General features: G+C 37.2%; 1 pseudogene; it reads right to left on the bottom strand.

The window, feature by feature from the left end:
- Positions 1-3,584: 3,584 nt before the first annotated feature.
- LOC129883859 (5S ribosomal RNA) lies at positions 3,585-3,706 on the bottom strand (annotated as a pseudogene).
- Positions 3,707-18,985: the final 15,279 nt, after the last annotated feature.

The following is an 18,985-nucleotide window of genomic DNA, read 5'->3' as shown; positions in this document are numbered from 1 at the left end:
AATCCAAAAACTTTTTTTAGGTGTTCTATATGCTCTTCAAAATTCTTAGAAAAGATTAAGATATCATCAAAATAAAATACAACAAATTTTTCATCAAAATCCTTAGAAATATGATTAATTATTCTCATAAAAGTGCAGGTGGGTGCATTAGTCAAGCCAAAGGGCATGACTAACCACTCATAAAGCCCATATTTGGTCTTAAAAACAGTTTTCCATTCATCTTCAAGATTCATTCGAATCTGATGGTAACCACTTTTTAGATCAATTTTAGAAAATATGTTGGATCCATGTAATTGATCTAACATATCATTAAGACATGGAATAGAATGATGATACTTTACCATAATCTTGTTGATAGCTCGACAATCTACACACATCCTCCAAGATTCATCCTTCTAGGGTACCAATAGAATAGGAAGAAATCAAGGACTCATGCTCTTTCTCACAAATCCCTTTGCAAGTAACTCTTCAACTTGTTTTTGCAACTCTTTTGTCTCTTCAAGATTACTCCTATAAGTTGGTCTATTGGGGATTTGTACACCAAGTACAAAGTCAATTTGGTGCTCAATGCCATGCAAAGGTGGTAGACCTTTAGGAATATCCTTAGGAAAGATATCACTAAAATCCTTCAAAAGAGAAGAAACACTACTTGGCAAAGAAAATGTTAATGGCTCAGAATTAATCAAGACTTCTTTGTAAGTTTATATTATGAGCAGTCCCTCTTTCCTTGCACTCAAACATTCTTTGTCTTTTATATAGAAACTCTCTTTTTTCTTTTCCTTAGCCTCTTTCCTCTCACCATAACTTTCTCTTTTTTAACTGGAACCATCTTTTTCTCTCTCTTGGCCACCTCTCTTTTTTTCTATTTCTTGGCTAAAACTATTTTCTTTTCCCTCAAGCTCACTTTTTTTCCTCCTTTTTGTTTTCCCATTGATTCTCTCAATCTCTTTTGATCTTCAAACACTTGAGAAGGTGCTAAAGGAGAGAGAGTGTACTTCTTTCAATTAAGCTGAAGAGAATATCTATTCTTTCTTCCATCATGAAAAGTATGCCTATCAAACTACCATGGGCGACCAAGTAAAATATGTCAAGCTTGCATAAGAATCACACAACAAAAGGTATCATCCTCATAACTACTAACATTGAATGAAATCATGCATTGTTTGTTGACTTTCAGTTCACCACTATCATTTAACCATTGGAGTCTATAAGGCTTAGAGTGTTTCATTCATGCAAGGCCTAACATATCTACCATTTGTGAACTTATCAAATTTGTACAACTACCACTGTCAATAATCATAGAACAAGTTCTCCCCTTCATCCCACACCTAGTATGGAATATATTCTCCCTTTGTTCTTCATCATTTCTTTCTAAATTGATAGACATAAGCCTTCTAACTACAGCAACTAAAGGATCATTAAAGGGAAATTCTATATTATCTAAATTGATAGACATATTACATTCCACTTATAGCTAAGACATGCCAAAAGAAAGAAACCAATAAGCTTTACATACCTCGTATCAATTGCTTTTAACCCTTCCTGTCTCGTCATCCTCCGAACCTATTTAACACGAAGGTAATACTAATATAAATAATATTTAACTATCCATATTTTAAATCCACAACCAAGCACCCATAGGAATCAATCCCTTATCCGTCTTTCTCGACTAGTCCCGACTAGCCTATTAGTAAGTTAAGAAGTTAACAGAATTCGGGCAGCATCTCCTCTACTACTCACCCTATCCGAACTTCCAATTAACCTCCAAACCTTAGCATCCATATTAACCACAACAACAAGAAGACAATATACACTTACACCACTTCAATATTACAAAAAACAAGTCCCAAACAATTCGCCCAAAATAACGATACTGAAATAAGGTTTTTAATCGTTAATCCGTAAAATCACTAACCACACGGAATGGAAGGTTATGTGGCTGAAACCATCAGAACCCACATCTATTTTAACCCACGTTCCATCCCTGCAACACGCAATTAAACCACCCCCAACATGCAGCACCATAACAATAACACACTACTCATCTTTAACTTAACTATAACGACTCCAATTTAGATTGTTTCTAACATCAAACATCTCTATGAATTTTTTATACTTCCAGCCACCTAAAAGGCGTGTAATACACTTATAACAACACCATAAACTCAAAATTGAAAGGAAAGACCTTACCTTACCCGAAATTGGCCAAAACTTGTCAAAACCCGCCTCGGAAGTTCCTTAATTGCGGCTAAAATGTCGTGTCTGTTTTCTATCCATTTGGTTCTGCTAAAAAATCATAACTTTATATTATTAACACTTTCATATCATGTCCAAACCCTTACCAAAATGTGGGATAAGATAACCAAGATATACCTTGCTAAAACTTGTCTCGGAAGTTCTCTTAACATGCTGAAAATTAATGGACTGTTTGTATGTCTTCCTTTCTGCCCCAAAATGAGATTTTGCATTATTAAACACTGCTATATAACCTGAGTATATCTTAAATAATTAATTCACAGAGCAAAAATGAAGGCCTTACCTTGGCCTAGTTACTTCCGTAGCTACTCTCCCATGTCTCTCTAGTTTTTCTCCAACTTTTCCAAGGTAAAAGACTAAGGAAATGAATCCTTAGTCATCAACACATGTATATATATACTTCCTTAGGGTGGGACACATGGCATCCCCTAAGGTTTACACGTGGCAGCCCCCTAGGGCGCCACCTCATCCATGCATCAAACCCAAAGCCACCACGTGGCAGTGTGAGACCTACCTCAAGTAGGTGTGTCACCTACTTGGTCCAAGTAGGTGCATCACCTGATTGCTTCCAAGTAGGTACATCACCTACTTTCTTCCGAGTAGGTGTTACGCCTCCTTTTGCTTCTTCCGTATATTCGCAACCCCGTCTCACTTTAAGAACCTATGCAATCCTTGCTACGCAAGCTTGACATGTACTCAAGTAGCTTAGTATGTAAAATGTCCCAAGTAATAGATTTCACAAGTAAGTCGAGTCGTACGACTCACTACTTGACCTCCAACTTCTTCCGGATTCTTATAAACCTATTTCCACTCTTCTCTATTATGGAGTATCTCCTTCTCCTTTCCTTAGGATTATTTGATAGCATTATATATCTACTTATTTACTCTAATATTCTTGTCTGACCTTTTTCTATGCTTTTATTGAGCCGAGGGTCTTTCGGAAACAGCCGTCCTACATTGGTAGGAGTCAGGTCTGCGTACACTCTATCCTCCCCAGACCCCACGATGTGGGATTTCACTGGGTTGTTGTTGTTGTTGTTGTTGTATTATAGATTATCCGACTCAAATGACAACTTCTAAGAAACTTAAGATCCTTCCTAGAAATTTAAGAAGCATTCCAAGATACAAACGTATGGAGTGTAACATCCTTTGCCCCTTTAGAACATTCATCCTCGAATGTGAACCAAAACCTTCCTTTGGATCTTATACTGACTATATGGTGAGTTCCTCTGTTCTGTTGCCATAACATATACTTTCATCGAGCAATCAATATCAGAGTTCTAAAAGGTAGGATTACTTGTAGATGTAGGGAATAGGTACAAATAGTTGTATTTCATTTCCTCTATTACTTCCCAGGGGGTCACCCATCCTAGTACTACTCTCTCCCAAGCATGCTTAACTTCAGAGTTCTGATGGGATCCGGTGCGTTAGCGCTAGTATGATCGTATCCATCCTTCATGAGATTTGGTTTGAATTTTAAGCGTTCCCATTTTCATATGATAGCATCAATTGATTTTCTCTTACGCTTGTACTTCTCTTATCCACTTCCCTCCTTTTAGGGTGTACCCATGTCATTCTATGTTTATTCTCAACTATTCACATGCAAATGATTCTATTCCAACATATTTAACATGGTGCACCATGTCTACACCTGTTGTTAGATCATCAATACTTTAGGTAGCCCATATAAGAAACCCTAGCACAACCATATGGTGCTTAGTATTCTCGATAGATAGTACATAATTTAGTCCAAGTACTGGTACTCGAATTATACAACTTAATGTAGTAGTTTAGCCGAAGCCATATTTCATTCATCCTAATCAATACGTAACTAATGCTTATAATCGTGTCCGATTCTCCATTCAGGGGCAGTTATACTCTGATGACATGTGTTTCATGTTTTGTTATCACCCTTTTTTACCAAGGAATACCACTTGTTCCTTTGATAATTTCGTAGTGCCTCAGTTGCTTTGCAATTTCTATTCCCTATCTTCGAGGGATCCCACTGTTTTCCAAGGTGGAGGTACATATACAAAATACCCCTATCTTCTTCATTAGCTTCCATACTTATCATTACCGTGGATACGATTTTTCAAGATATATTACAACCTTATATCTCATTCTCTTTCTATTTCCAAAAAACAAAAATGGTAGAGTTTCCTCTATATTTCTTACTATCCCAAATGTGCACTCAGGAAATACCATCAATCCCTCATAGGGCCAACATATATTTATTCATATCACAACCACACAGGGCTTTCAATATCAATAACCGTATGAAAATAATGGACTTTCCTCATATGTCCAACTCAAACTGCATTTGTTACACCTTCATGTCTACTTTCCTTTCACCTTTTAACCTTACATGTCAATCGTATTTCCAGACCTCACTTGACATATCTCCTTCGTACCTTTGCTTACCTGTGTGCCCTGTAGCCTCCAATATCATCAGTTACTTTCTTCTAGCCATGTTGTTCTTTTGCTGAAATCACAAGTTAGTATGAGGAATTTCATTCCCTATGACTCAGCTCTATCGCGCGATCATAGATATGAAAGAAAGGTAACATCCTAAATGTCCTGTAGCCTCCTATTTATAGATTTGGTGCACAACACACTATTAACCAGGACTCTATTAGACACGGTCTATAGACATTCTAAGGACGAACTGCTCTGATACCACTTTTGTCATGACCCAACCCTGTAGGCCACGATGGGTTTCTGAGCTGGACACTAGTGTATACCCCTATTGCATGTTTACATATTGGAACAACCTGTCCCCCGAGGGGTCATTACTTATCAAACCTATTATTAGGCAATATAACGCATAAGTCAATGAGGCTACCATAGCATATAGGGTCGTTCCATGATATACATGCACACGAGCTGACAAGGCCGCCATAACAACGGGAACATCCTAAACATAAATCATATAGATATGATCTATGACACGTATAAACATAACCCACTTCCATGTCTATAGACCTCTAAGAGTATTAATAAATACATATGGTAGGACAGGGCCCCGCCGTACCCTGAATATACAAACATAGACATAGAAGGTCTACTACCCAAAAGCTTGGCTCCGATTCAATGGAGCTTCTACCAAACTTGCTGAGTGGAACCCTAAGCTGGCGGATCCCCAAAACGTGTGTCTGTACCTGCGGGCATGAAACGCAACCCTCCAAAGAAAGGAGGGTCAGTACGATACATGTATTGACTATATAAAGCATAACATAGCATAAACGAGCTTTGATACAGGCAATAAATGTAATAATTAACGAATCACTATACCTGCATTGTGTGAAATGAGGGCGTGTATATCTTCTCCACATATCATTCCCGTCCCGCTGTGGGACTCGGGGTTATAAATGTATCACTATGATTTCATATGCATGCCTATATATTGTATCCGGCTCATCATTGAGGGACTCAGTAAAGCTGTCATTTTATCGTGTATCATGCCCGGCCCTTCATGGGATGTGATGAATAATCATTTCATCATATATCATGGCCGGCCCTTCATGGGATGCAATGAATAAGCATTTCATCATTTATCATGCTCGGCCCTTCATGGGATGTAGCTAATAAGCATTTTATCATTTATCATGCCCGGCCCTTCATGGGATGCGGTGAATAAGAATTTCATTGTTTATCATGCCTGGCCCTTCATGGGACGTGGTGAATAAGCATTTCATCATTTATCATACCCGGCCATTCATGGGACGCGGTGAATAAGAGTCAAATGAACCGTCACTAGGAAACCAAGGTAGGAATCATCTCTAGTACCCTCTAGATACCATTAGGGACTTTGTCAACTAGAGCCTCTACTTCATAGTCATACGCTACTATAGTATGAACCATCTTATAGGAGTTCGAGTATTGGATATCTCAGAGCCTTTTAAATAGAGGAGCTTTTTCATACCAATCACTATTCAATAGTATAGAAGACTTGACGAATAGGAGCTTAACTCCTTTAAGAGTCTTAACAGCTATAAGTGAACCAGAAACATGTATCAAGGAAGTGCCCAACAGCTTATGGAACCGAGGACATTTGTTATTGTAGGGTCCTTAGGAATAAGATCTTATAGATCCACTTACAATTCAACACATAAAAGACTCGAGAGTAGTGGCTCGACCGCCTTTAGAGTTTTAGCATTCCGACGTGGATAAGAGTCATGAGTCGTGCTCGAAACTTATAAATATAGCTACCTCAAGCTTCATATACACATCGTTTGTAACCTATATCTAAGACATGCCAAAAAAAGAAAACGGATGGGCTTTACATACATTTGAAACATGCCAAACCAAGGGAGAGATAGGCCTTACATACTTACTACTTTTCTTCATATAGAAGACTTGAGAGGTAATATCTCACTTATTGTTGGAGTTATAACATCAAGAAATAGGTTAGAGGAATGAATCATTTTCGAAGCTTTATGAATGGAATTATCCTCAGAGAACATATTACATTCCACTTATAGCTAAGACATGCGAAAAGAAAGAAATCGATAAGCTTTACATACCTCGTATCGATTGCTATTAACCTAGCTTGTCTCATCGTCCTCCGAACCTATTTAACATGAAGGTAATACTAATATAAATAATGTTTAAATTTCCAGCTTCTAAATCCAAAACAAAGCACCCATAGGAATCAATCCCTTATTCGTCTTCTCGACTTGTTCCGACTAGGCTATTAGTTAGTTAAAAAGTTAACGGAATTCGGACAGCATCTCCTCTATAACTCGCCCTATCCAAACTTCCAATTAACCTCCAAACCATAGAATCCATATCAACCAAAACAACTAGCAGCCAATACACAGTTACACCACTTTAATATTACACAAAACAAGTCCCAAATAATTCACCCAAAATCACAATACCAAAATAAGGTTTTTAATCGTTAATTCGTAAAATCACTAACCACACGGAACGGAGGATTAGGTGGCTGCAACCAACAGCACCCACACCTCTTTTAACTCATGTTCCAGACCTGCAAAATGCAATTAAACCACCCCAACCTGCAGCACCATAACAATAACACACTACTCGACTTCAACTTATACTTCCAGCTACATACAAGGCATGTAATACACTCCATAAAAACACCATATACTCCAAATTGAAAGGAAAGACCTTACCTTACCCTAAATCGGCCAAAACTTGCAAAAACCCACCTCAAAAGTTCCTTGATCGCGGCTGAAACATCGTGGCTGTTTGCTATACATTTGGTGCTACTCTAAATCATAACTTTACATTATTAACCTTCATATTATTTTCAAACCCTTACCAAAACGTGGGAGAAGATAACCAAGCCATACCTTGCTAAAACTTGTCTCAAAAGTTCTCTTAACATGCTAAAAATTAACGGACTGTTTGTATCTCTTCTTGCTGCCCCAAAATGAGATTTTAAGTTATTAAACACTGCTTTATAACCGTATGATATCTTAAATAATTAATTCACGAAGCAAAAATGGAGGCCTTACCTTGTCCTAGCTACTGCCGTAGCTACTCTCCCATGTCTCTCTAGTTTTTCTCCAACTTTCCCAAGGTAAAAAACTAAGGAAATGAATCCTTATTCATCAACACATGTATATATATACTTCCTTAGGGTGGGAAACGTGGCATCCCCTAGGGGTGACACATGGTAGCCTCCTAGGGCGCTACCTCATCCATGCATCCAACCCAAAGCCGCCACGTGGTAGCATAGGACCTACCTCAAGTAGGTATGTCACCTACTTGGTCAAATCAGGTATGTCACCTACTTGGTCCAAGTAGGTGCATCACTTATTGCTTCCAAGTAAGTGCTATGCCTCTTTCTGCTTCTTTCGTGGGTTCGCAATCCCGTCTCATTGTAAGAACCTATGCAATCCTTGCTATGCAAGCTTGACGTGTACTCAAGTAGCTTAGTATGTAAAATGTCCCAAGTAATAGCTTTCACAAGTAAATCAAGTCCTATGACTTACTACTTGACCTCCAACTTCTTCCGAATTCTAATAACCCTATTTCCACTCTTCTCTATTATGGAGTATCTCCTTCTCCTTTTCTTAGGATTATTTGATAGCGTTATAGATTATCCAAATCACATGACAACTTCTAAGAAACTGAAGAGCCTTCCCAGAAACTTAAGAAGCTTAAGAAGCATTCCAAGGTATAAAAATACGGGGTGTAACACTTTGGCTTTTTCCCTTACTTGTTCTCACCCACTCTTGCCTTTTTCCTCTCAAATTACCTTTGGGAAATTACTTTATGAACTTATAGTTAAACTCAACTTGTATCAAGTCCTTAGTAGTAAGAGAAGGATTTTTTAAAATTTTTTGGCACAATAAGAAATACAAATGAAGAACAAACCCTAGAAAGCATCGGATTTAGTTTGGACAAGACTCGAATAAAAAGTAAAGATTTTTAGAAAAAAATAAAAATATAGGATCCCCTATTCTTGTGTTCTACCAAAACCTTGTTTTTCTAAAAAAAATATTTAGATGAAGAAAATTTCTTGAAGAGCAACAATTTATTTTTCCTTTTGCGGTACTATTCACTACTATAGAGATTTTTCTTAAAATTATTTATTTGGTCTTTCTTCAAGAAGTTCCCAAGATTATCAAAAATGGAATCTTGATAGACTTGCTCTGATACCACTTGATAACACTAATGATGGTAATCCAAAACAAATTAGAGTATTAACTAAAACAAGTGCGGAAGCAAAAATGGAAACGAATTAAAGAAACTAAACAAGAATTAAAACATATGAGTTTGACATGATCCAAGTAACAACAAATAGGTTAATAGTTGAACCAAATTCCTTTACTTAAAAAACTAATCAAGTTTTAGAATCGGATCTTGACCGCTTCATTAGTAATGCTAGACAACAATTAGTAAGAGTACTAACCACCTACTAAAGAATACCAAGAAGAAATCAAAGATATTAAACAAGAAGTTATCTTACTACCTTGAACTATGAACTAGTTAGGTTGAAAGATAACTTCAAAAGCAATTTGCGACAAAGGTTCAAAAGAACTCTCAATATATTATTCTTCCAAATCTACCTTTTAAAGTAACAAATCTCTCCTTTATATAGTAGTAAGAAGGGTTGTTCAAGATAAAAGAATAAAAAAAAAATAGCATTTTCTAGAGTCCTAGATGGCTTCCCATACACATGGCATATAATGTTAAAATAAAAGAAAAACATGAAACCTCCTAAAGTCATAGTGCGCTGCCCATATATATGACTTATAATGCAAAAATATAAGAAAAAATGACACCTCCTAAAATCCAAGAAGGCTGCCTACACACATTGGTACCATAAGGTCAACATAGAAGAAAAATAATATTAAATATTAGTTCTAGAAATAAGTTAAAAGACTAAATAAGTGCTGAAATTTTCTCTTCATTTGTGGGCTTATTTGGGCCATATTTCCTCTCATCTTGGACTTTAATTTGGGACTAGTTTTCACGAAATTGGGCCCTAATATTCATCATCTTGGACTTGAATTTTTTCCACCAAATAGTTGTACCATTTGGACAAATTCATTTTCCTTCGGCTTTAGCTCTTCTTCTCCAACAAAACACTTTTTAATTGCTAATTCTAGCCCATCAAGATTATATTGAAATTTCCTTATTTGGGATCTCATCATGTGCCTTTTGGAAACTCCAAAGCTTCCTTAAATATTGTTGAGCTTTCATCGATGCTATCAACTGATGCAAACTTCGAAGTTCAACCAAACTCAAATGCAACCTTGTCAATCTGCCTCAAAATCTTTCATAGGCCTACATAGAAGGGACAAAGATCCCCCTTTTTGCTAAAATTAATCACATCCTTCATAGGTGAGATTTTCAAATGAACCTAGTCGTTGACATCAAACTCAAGTTCTCTTCTCCTCACATCCAAATATGACTTTTATCGGCTTTGGGCAGTCTTCAATCTTTCTCTAATAAGTCTAACCTTATCCATGGCCTCATGAACACCCTCGGGTCCTATCAAGGAAACTTCACAAACTTCAAACCAACAAATAGAAGATCTACATCTCCTACCATATAAGGCCTCAAACAGAGCCATCTAGATACTAGAATGGTAATAATTATTATAAGCAAACTCAATCAATGACAAATAATCATCGCAATTAGTCTTGAACTCAATAATATAAGCTCTTAATATGTCTTCCAAGGTATGAATGGTATGTTGGACACAAGCTCTCAATATTTCTTCCAAGGTCTAAATGTTATGTTGGGCTTGACTATCAGTCTGAGAGTGAAAATTTGACAGACGATTAAGAGCAAAATCTGAGTAAAAGGGCAATAGAAAGTTTTGATTAAAAATAAGGAAACGACACGAGATAATGTGTCTAGGGATTGTTACAAGTTAGGCTAAGGGAATTATGAGATGGTTTAAGCAAGACGATTAGAACTAGTTGGTTCCCAAAAAGTGGGTAGCTTGGTAGATATACAACCAGAATGAAAAGAGATAATCCATGAAATTTGCCAGTTAACTAACCTTGGAATCCGTGTGGCTGACTCCGATGATGGTGGAGTTTCTATTCTCAGAGTGGCTGAGTCCTTAATTATAGAAGAAGTAGAGCAATGCCAATGCGAGGACCTTGTTCTGGCACAATATAGAGATGTAGCCCTTCAAAACATAAAGGGTCCATTTGAGATCGCACCTGAAGGAGTGGTAGGGCATAAAGGCAGATTATGTGTACCTGAGATTGTAAGGCTATGGCAATAGACTATGGGAGAGGCACACTGTGCCCGCTACTCTTCTCATCCAGGGTCAACCAAGATGTATCATGACCTCAGATATTTATATTATTTGGATGACATGAAGAAGGACATAGCAGAGTTCGTATCCCGGTACTCAAATTGTCAACACATTAAAATTAAGCATCAGAAGCTTGGTGGACTATTACAGGAGATGGAAAATCCCAACTTATAAATGAAAAGAAATTAATATGGACTTCATAACAGGCTTACCTCACACTCTACGAAAGTATGATTCCAGATGGGTTATTGTGGATAGGCTGACAAAATCAGCCCTTTTCCTTCCAATCAAGACTACACATTCAGCCGAGAACTATGCAAGATTATATGTTAAGGAGCTATTAAGACTTCACTTATTTCCCACATCTATTATCTCAGACAGAGAAGCTTAATTTACAACTAATTTCAGGAGATCATTCCAAAAAAAGATTAGGAATAGAGGTGAGTCTTAGTATAATATTTCACCCTCAGAATGATGGGTAGGCTAAATGTACTATTCATACGCTAGAGGATATGTTGCAAGCCTGAAATATTGTCTTAGAGGTAGCTGAGGTGATCACTTGTCACTTATTGAGTTCGTTTATAATAATAGACATCATTCTAGTATCAAAATGGCACCATATGAAGCATTGTATGGCAGAAAGTGCAGATCACCTATTAATTGGTTTAAGGTTAGTAATACTAAACTAATAGGCCTAGACATGATTCAGCAAGGTATTGAGAAAGTGAAGCTTATTCAAGAGAAACTATTATCAGCCTAGAGTCGACAAAGGTCATAAGCAAATAACCAACATTGACATTTAGAGTTTGAGGTTGGAGATTGAGTGTTCTTAAAAACATCACCGATGAAAGGAAATTTGGCTTGAGGTACATGGCCCTTATCAGATCGTTTGTAGGGTAGGAAAGGTTGCCTATGAGTTGAACTTGCCATCTGATTTGGAAGCAGTATATCCAGTTTTTCACGTGTCAATACTCCATAAATATATAGGCGACCCTTCCATAATATTTCTCATGAATAAGGTCCACGTAACAGAGGAGTTATCCTATAAGAAGCAACCTATCGCCATCTTAAACCGGTAGAGTAGAAGGTTGCAAACTAAGGACGTGGCCTCCGTCAAAGTATTGTGGCAAAATAAGAATAGAGAAGAAATGACTGGGGAAGCCGAGGAAGAGATGAAGAATAAATATCTATACTTATTTTCTATGTCTACAGGTAATCTAAACCCCTAAATTGATTGTATTGATTAATAAGAGGGTTATATGTGGCAACTATTGCAGAGATATCCTGAAATCCTTCAAAACCCTTATGAGACTAGTTAACATTCGAGGAAGAATGTTCTAAAGGGGGAAGGATGCTATACCCCGCACTTTTGTACATTGGAACCTTTTTTCTGAAAGGTTGTCATGTGATCTATGTTATCTATGAAGTACTATATGAGTAGTGATGGTTGGAAATAGGTTTGGAAGGAGTTGGAAGCCATATAATGAGTTGTGGTAATTGACCTACTTGCGTAAGCTACCAACTTAGATGTCTTACATAATTAAGCTACTTGAGTATACGTCGAGCTTAAGTAGTAAGGATTACATAGGTTTCTAAAGTGAGACGAGATTACAAACCCACGAAAAGGAATAAGGGGTGATGCACCTACTTGGAGTAAATAAGAGGTGCACCTAATTGTACTAAGTAGGTGCATCACCTACTTGGACAAAGTAGGTGCATCACCTACTTGGACAAAGTAGGTGACACACCTACTAAGGTGGACCCCACCCCACTATGTGGCATCCATAGGGTGGGTGCATGGATGAGGTGGTCAAATAAGGGCTAGACACGTATCACCCTTAGGGGCTGACATGTGTCACTCTCTAAAGAAGGGTATATAAGTGTTAACTATGACTAAGGGTTATATTGTTCATCTTTACACATAGAATTTTAAGAGAAAAATTGAGAGAAAAAAGAGAGGGAGCTACGGCTAAGGGTACAGCAAGGTAAGCCCTCCAATTTTTCTCCGTATATTAATTATCTAAGGTATTCTTTGATCAAACAAAGGTGTTTAACAATGTAAATTAATTATTGGGACAGCAAGAAAGTGCAACGGGAAGTCTATCAACTTTCAGTTGAGTTGTGGAGCCAAGTTTCTAAGGTAGGATTTCTTCCTTTCAAATTGGAGTTAATGGTGTTGTAATGGAAAGATTACTTGTGTTAAATGATATTGGAGGTAAGAATATTTCATAACTATTATTGACATTGTAAATGGACAGAATTGAAGTCATTCTAGTTGGATTAAAGTTTTGTTATTGTTCTCATTGCTATAGTGTTGTACTTGAAGGTACACATGTATGTGGAGGGGATGAAAAAATGGTTGTGGATTAGTATACGTGCTGCTAGTTGCACCTACATTATGCTCCTTTCTGTGGGGTTGTGATTTTATGAAATAAAGATCTAAAACTGTATTTTGATGTCGTAGTTTTGGGTGTGCTGTTTGGAACTCTTTTTTTAATAATGTTGAAGTAGTTTTATCGTATATGCATGGTGGTTGTTGTTGTTGGTATAACGGTGCTAATCAGAGGGTAATTGGAAGTTTTGATAGGGGAGTTATAGGGAAAATGCTTCCTGATTTTTATTAACTTCTTAACGAATGGATACACCAGTCAAGAAGTGTGAATGAGGAAGTAATTCCTATAGGTAATTAGTTGTAGGTTTAGAAGCTGTAAAGTCAAAGGTTATTCATAATCGTGTTACTTTCGTGTTAAATAGGTTCAATGGGTAACGAAGAAAGCTTGGTTATAGTTGATCTATAAAAGGTATGTAAAGCCTATCCCTTCTTTTCTTTTGGCATATCTTAGACGTAAGTGATAAATGATATGATCTTTGGGGATAATTCCATTTATAAGCTCAGAGTATGTCTCATGATTCTTATTCACTTCTAGATGTTAAAACTCTTAAAGTAGTTGAGCTATTGCCCTCAGCCTTCTATATGTTTAATAACAATTGGATGTATATGCTCCTATTCCTAAGAACTCTACGATAACAAATGTCTCTGATTCCATAAGATGTTTAGCATTGTCTTGACATATTTCTATAATTCCTGAGGCTCCATTTGATATGACCCCTAATGACATTTAGAGGGTACTTGAGACGATTACTACCCTGATCTTCAAATGATGGTTCACTTGACTATTTTATTGAGAGTCAGATGATGATTCAATTTGCATATGGTTACTCACTACTCTGCTCATGCATACTGTTAATACATGTTTCCCCGAGTCCCATAATGGGTCGGGTATGTTATCGTGCTCACTTTTACTGCATTTTTCACTGAGTGCCTCACTAAAGGGCCGGGTACAAGACATATATATATATATATATGGATTGGGCTGTATGTTCCTCAGTATTATTATATATATATGAATCAGGTTGTACATTCCTCGGCATTATTATATTATATATGGATCGAGTCATAGATTTCTCAGTATTATTATATTATATATGGATCGGGCCGTATGTTCCTTGGTATTATATAACAATTAATCGAGTCCATAATAGGCTAGATATGATATATGATATGATCATGCATGATTTGGTTTTATAAGTCATAGGTACAGTGATTTTTTGAGTAGCATGCTTGTCTCCTGAACCATTATTTTAGATCCGGTCCCACTTGTGATATGTTATGCTTTATATACTCAGTACATATGTCGTATTGACCCTCCTTTCTTTGGAGGGAAGTGTTTCATGCCTGCAGGCACAGACACGTGTTTTGGAGATCCGCCAACTTTAGGATTTCCATTCAGCTTTTTTGAAGTGCTCCATTGTACCGGAGCCTAAACTGTTGGTATTGCTCATTTGATGTATATATTCATTTATTCAGGGGTACGGCAGGGGCCCTGTCCTGCCATATGATACCGTTGATACTCGAGGTCTATTGACATGTGTATGTGGGTTGTATGTAAGTTTTGTTCAGCTATATATATACGATATGTTGTAAATATTAACATGAAATGACAGCCTTGTCGGCTTGCATGTCCCTTCATGGGATGATTAGTGCCAACTCCTCAGAGGACAAATGATAGAGATGTATTTATATGATGACATCATGACCCATTAGAGTTCTTATGTATGTTATCATGTTATTTGTAGTTCTGTTTGGCTATATTTGATAGGTATGTATATGAGGGTCCAGGTCGGACCCCAATTGCGGCCTATGGGGTTGGGTTGTGAAACCTAGCTTTTGTTCTAAAAGGTAAAACATTTTGCACACTAAATAGCTTCAATATCAACATGTATCTATATTCATAACTTGGCCAAAACCAAGAAGGGAGCACAACAAGATGGAAGAAATTACCTCCAAAGATGCTTCTACACCAACTTGTGAGCTCATCACCTGATTCTCCTAAAAAAACATACGAAATAGCCTTTGGAATCACTCAACTTGCCTCACAATTGAGAGAGAAGTTGATCTTCAAAGTTTAATACTTGACTGAATTTTTGAACATAAAATGACCCTCAGGTTTAGCTTAAGCGGACCCCCACTGGTCGCTTAAGCGACATCCACGAAAAAGCAGGCATCGCTTTTGCGACACAAGTGACTTGTTGCTTTAGCGACCCCTGCCCTGCTTTAGTGACCAGGGACCAAAAAAGCTACAGAATCAGACAAAGCTAGTGCAAGATGGACTTTTGCATATCCAAGTCTCTGATGGGGTACTCAAGATTTATTCGGGACCCCGTACATAAAAATGACATATACTACCCTATAAATTTGATATTTCAGACACAATGGCACAGTCAAAATTTCCATGCTAGGTCGTTACGACTGAATATGGGTCCCACTCCCAATACCATTTTTAGCAAAATTCTACAACGAGCCTTGAGATTAGACCAATGAAGGGTCGTTATAGACCAAACTCGACACTCCAAAACTAATCGCTTTGTCAGAATTTTAATCCAAGTGCATTTTCTAAGAACATTGACCAAAATTAACTATAGGCTAAATTTCAAAGACAAAAGTGCCAAATTCTCCTAAACTTGTACTGATTGCCTCGATACTCGTGTCGACTATGCTATTAGAGTAATTGGCAATTCTGGAGCTGATGAAATTATCATATTCTATTCTGAGGTCGTTTACCTAAAGTTATGACCAAAGGCAACTTTTCAAGTAATTAAAGCTCCAAAAGGGGGAAACAGACATAAAATACAAATGAACAATTAGGAAACCTAACTATCAATGCTAGCAAGTCAAGAATGACTTGAGGTCGCTACAGGAAAGCTCTGAACGTTGAAAAGGTTGGAGAATGAAGAAAATGACCTTCAGATTCATTACATTCTTATTATTTTTTACCAAAATCATCACAATCTTTTCTATTAGCTTATCACATCATATATTTAATAAATGTGCAGATATTTATTTGATTATACTTCCATCTCCAAGTTTAACTCAGACGTAGCTCCCTTCTATTTTTGGGGGTGTGAAGCAGTGTCAAACCAAAATATTAGAACATAGCTAAATCATGGAAAAATATGGTCTGTAAATGCGTAAATACACCACACTAAAATTGCTTATAGTCTATGAAATAATTTCTTCTATAACTTTCATTGATGAGAAAGTGGCAGCTTAGTGCATTTTAGCAAAGGACCCTTTAGAAAGATTATTGATGGGTCAAGATATTGAAGGTGGCATGAAAGTTAAAGAGCTAGTGAGTATGCTTGACATCCCAGTGTCAGCATGTAGAGAAAGAATGTGGAACCATTACATAGAAATTTGGGTCCTTCACCTAAGCCATCTCTTGAAAAAGCTCCTAACTTGGAGTTAAAGCAACTTCCATCCCATCTCAGGTATGCTTTCCTTGGAATTAATCATACTTTACATGTAATTCTTTTATCGTCTTTGTTTGAGATGCAGGTTGAAGAAGCACTTAAGGTGCTAAAAAGGCACAAGAAGGAAATTGAATGGAAAATGGTTGATCTTCATGTCATCAGCCCCGCTTTGTGCATGCATAGGATCTTTATGGAAGAAGGAGATTAAGTTAGTGCACAACCACAATGCCGGTTGAACCTTATCATAAAAGAGGTAGTGAAGAAAGAGATAATTAAGTGGCTAGATGAAGGCAGAATATACCCAATCTCTAAAACTAAGTGGGCAAGCCCAGTTCACTGTGTATAGAAGAAGAGGGAATAAGCATGGTGACAAATTAGAAGAATGATTTAATCCCCACTAGAGTAGTGACTGGTTGGCGCATTTATATAGATTATATAAATTTAAATGATGCCACATGAAAATATCACTATCAAGTACCATTTATTGATCAAATACTCGATAGGTTAGCAGGCCAGGAGTAATGTTGCTTCTTGGATGGATATTTGAGCTACAACTAGATTACCATTGCACCGGAGGACAAGGAAAAGACAACGTTCACATGCCTTTATGGGACATATGCACTCGAGCATATGCCATTTGGTCTTTGTAAAGCTTCTTCCACTTTTCAGAGGTGCATGATGGTTATCTTCCATGATATGGTGGAAGAGTTTGTAGATATCTTTATGGATGAGTTTTCAGTATTTAGAGAGTCTCTTGATCTTTGTTTTCATAATCTAGAGAAAGTATTAGCAAGGTGTGAGCAAAGAAATTTCATCTTAAAGTGGTAAAAGTGTCACTTCTTGGTAAAATAGGGGATTGTGTTGGGGCACAAAGTGTCAAAAGATGGTTTGAAGGTAGATAGAGCTAAAATCAAAGTAATTAAGAAGCTTCTACCACTAGTTTTAGTAAAAGATATCCGCAGTTTACTAAGTCATAATGGATTCTATCGGCAATTCATTAAGGATATTTCAAAGATCGCCAGACCTGTATGCAACTTGTTAGAAAAGGAGGTAAAGAAGAAGTTGGTTGAAGCCCCAATCCTGATAGCTCCTGACTGGGAGCTACCCTTTGAGCTGATGTGCAATACAAGTGACATAGTAGTGGAAGCCATGTTGGGACAAAGGAAGGAGAATATCTTCCACTCTATGTACTATGCTAGGAAGACTCTGGACTAAGCTCAGGCCAATTACACTGTACCAGAGAAGGAGACGGTGGCATTGGTCTATGCATTTGATAAATTCTGCTCTTACCTGGTAGGTACGAAAGATATTGTTTACACTGACCATGTAGCTCTCAAGTAGTTGTTCAACAAGAAGGATGCGAAACCGATATTAATTAAATGGATATTGCTTCTCCAAGAACTCAATATTAAAATCAAAGATAGGAGGGGATATGAAAATCAAATAGTTGACCACCTATCAAGATTGGAGGATTTATCATATGTGGGTGTGCAAAGGTCGATTAAGGAAAAGTTTTAGGATAAGCAGTTATTGGCATTAGAGGTCCAAGAACTCCTATGGTGTGCAGATATCATAAATTACATAGTGAGCGAAGTGTTTCCCCCCAAAGCAAACTCCCAACAAAAGAAGAGGCTAATGTGTAAAGCAAAGTTCTATATATAGGATGAACCTTATTCAAACAAGGTGTTGATAGGATGAGAACAAGATGTGTGCCTGAATCTAAGGTCCAACAAGTTGTACAAAGTTGCCATTCATCTATGTATGGTAGACATCAAGGAGGCAAATGCACAACTCATAAGGTATTGTTGTCTGGTTTCTTTTGGCCTAATTTATGTAAAGATGCTACAAGTTTTGTGAAGAGCTGTGACCAATGATAATGGATGGGAACTATATCAAGAAGGCATGAGATGCTATTGAATAACATCTTGGAGGTGGAGATTTTTGATGTATGACGAATAGATTTCATGCATCCCTTCCCACCATTCTATGGAAATTAGCACATACTGGTGGCAGTTAATTATGTTTTTAAATTGGTCGAGGCCATTGCTTTTCCAACCAATGACTATAAAGTGGTAAGTTATTTCCTCAAGAAGCATATTTTCACAACGTTTGGCACTCCAAGGTTCATCATCAGGGATGGAGGTAAGCATTTTATAAATCAAACAA

Source organism: Solanum dulcamara, chromosome 3 (assembly GCF_947179165.1).
Source record: "Solanum dulcamara chromosome 3, daSolDulc1.2, whole genome shotgun sequence".
In the NCBI taxonomy this organism is placed as follows: domain Eukaryota; kingdom Viridiplantae; phylum Streptophyta; class Magnoliopsida; order Solanales; family Solanaceae; genus Solanum; species Solanum dulcamara.
This window is presented reverse-complemented; position numbering and strand designations above follow the sequence as displayed.